Source organism: Gossypium arboreum, chromosome 10 (assembly GCF_025698485.1).
Source record: "Gossypium arboreum isolate Shixiya-1 chromosome 10, ASM2569848v2, whole genome shotgun sequence".
Lineage (NCBI taxonomy): Eukaryota > Viridiplantae > Streptophyta > Magnoliopsida > Malvales > Malvaceae > Gossypium > Gossypium arboreum.
Window position 1 is genome coordinate 117,111,223 of NC_069079.1, and position 2,258 is coordinate 117,113,480.

Consider the following 2,258-nt stretch of genomic DNA (forward strand, 5'->3'; position numbering starts at 1 on the left):
TTAAAATACGAGTTATTTTAATATTCACTGAAAAATAGAATAATTAATTTTTGTAATGGTTTCTGCATACCTAAGTCAAGTGAAGCACCAAAAAAACAACAAAATTTTTGTTTTACCCTATTATTTATTATTCATTCCAAGGTTCTAACCATTAATTCCTGCTCTTGGAAATACCGGCATATTGAATCTATGTATGGATTTTGCTTTTCTCTGGCCTGTAAATTGTAGGACTAAAAAGTTTATGAATGGAAGTGAGAATCAATATTATTGATGTTATTGTCTAGCCGGCAATGCCTTGCCGCTGTGTATGTGTTATACTTGGCACTGACGAAGGAATTGCATTGCTCCTCTGATACTGACCTACGCATGCATATCTTATATATTGCTATTTTGACATGTGAAAGTTGAGAGATTATGATGCAACTTTTATAACACACCTTCATATTTTGTTCTTGCAGTTGTTCTTCCGTCAAATATGACAAAACAGCCTTTCCAACCAAATGATGCAAAACTGATGAAGAACAAAAGATGATTGGTGTTAGTTTAGCCTGTCGCAGGTATATTATAATTAGGAAATGCACCTGAATTTATTTGTTATTAAGAGGAATTTGGCTAAAATCCGATGAAGAGGATGTCTGAGGCATATGAGAATTTGCAAATGCATCTGAATTTATTTGTAACCTTTAGAATTTGCTAATTAGGGAAACTTAGATAAGCTCTCTTATTCCTAATTTTCTAATCAGGAAAACTTAGATAAACTTCTTCGGTTTCACATCGTTTTGATTAGTTAACAATTAATGCCAGCCCTTTGACCAGAACAAGCAGGACTCCTTGGGGGAATGCAGACCTTTTCTCAAGCAAAAGAGTTGAGCTGATTCAACTCCTAATTTCGTAGGCTTTTGATTGGATGAGCTTTACATGGGTACCTGTCCATTGTACCAAAAAATTTTGTCTTTCATACCATGCCTCTAATACTGTATAGCTATTTACACTTTGAATCTTTGTTTGCAGACACTTATGACAGTGACTACAAGACTCGTGTTTGTTAGTTTTGCATGATCGGATTAGTTACCAATTGCTGTAGCTTGTGGATCGTCGGCTTCAAAGTCTGTCTCTATTGTTGGAATTTCTCCTAACTTTCTCCATTATGTTTTGGAATAATCACTTCTTGATGATAGCTAAGGTAGAGTTATGTATTTATTGTGATCATGTAGTCACACTTTTATATTATAGTGAAATTTTTTAGTGGACTCTCAAGTCCCGTGATTTTTACCCTTTGATTTAAAGGGGTTTTTTCACGTAAAAATCTGGCGTGTCTCGTGTGATTGATGCTTTGTGATTATTCTTGGCTGCTTCTGTGTTTTTTTGGAGATTATTTTGAGCTATTTGCGCTATCGTAATTACCAAAAAAGAGTTGCAGTTATGCTTGCATCTCTTCAGTTGTGGAGCAGAGCATTCTATGAAAATAAATAAAGAGTAAAACATCATCAAATACGAGAAGATGCAAATCAAACTTCACATGTGAGACTGAAATCTCTTTGATTCACTGATCCATCTCCTACAATTATAAAATGAATCATTTTCTTAAATATAATTTAGCCATACTATAACATCTGTTTAAAATAAAGTATGGGTAACTAACATACAGGATAACCAGCAGACTGCAATTTGATAGAAACAACCGAATGAAACCATGGAAGAAGCGAAGAACTACTCCTGAAGCTTGTTTGAAAGTTAATGGGTTAGTAAAGGAGACTGTTTTTGCCATAACCAAACCATCTATTTTTCTAAACTACAACTACGTTTGAATACTTGAGGTTGAGGCCATCTATTCTGCTATCCTAACTCGACCTCGTAGATTGTGCTGGTAATTTGTTAAAAAAATGGAGGCTGCAGTCATCGAGCTCCAACTTTCATGTTATTCTCACTACCTTAAGATCATGCCTCAGAGAAGCCTAGAGAGGTAAAGAGGAAACACAACATCATACCAAGGCCAGTTATTCTAGTGATGAAACGATTACTTTCCAAGCAATACTGTTAGCAGTCTGATCTCAGGTTGGGCATTAAGGGTCAGAAAAGGGTGATCACTCGATTCTAAAAGCCAACACCAAAGACCACTTTCATGGTTTCACCTTAATATTTCAAAATTCGAGGCTGCAAGAAGATGGTTGGTCCTCCATTAAAGGCTAACTTGGAGGAGTTACACTAGCTTTAGAAGATTCATTCATTTTCTCGAACCTCAGGTTGGCAGATTCCGA

General features: G+C 35.7%; 1 long non-coding RNA gene across 2 annotated transcripts; it reads left to right on the top strand.

The window, feature by feature from the left end:
• Nucleotides 1-396: 396 nt before the first annotated feature.
• On the top strand, nt 397-1,306 carry LOC128282612 (uncharacterized). 2 transcript variants are annotated; one of them, XR_008272943.1, is made up of 3 exons: nt 397-557; nt 817-922; nt 1,012-1,306. It is a non-coding gene; the product is annotated as an uncharacterized LOC128282612 (long non-coding RNA). The 2 variants fall into 2 exon arrangements; XR_008272942.1 differs by having other exon boundaries at nt 398-557; nt 805-922.
• The last annotated feature ends 952 nt before the right edge of the window (nt 1,307-2,258 follow it).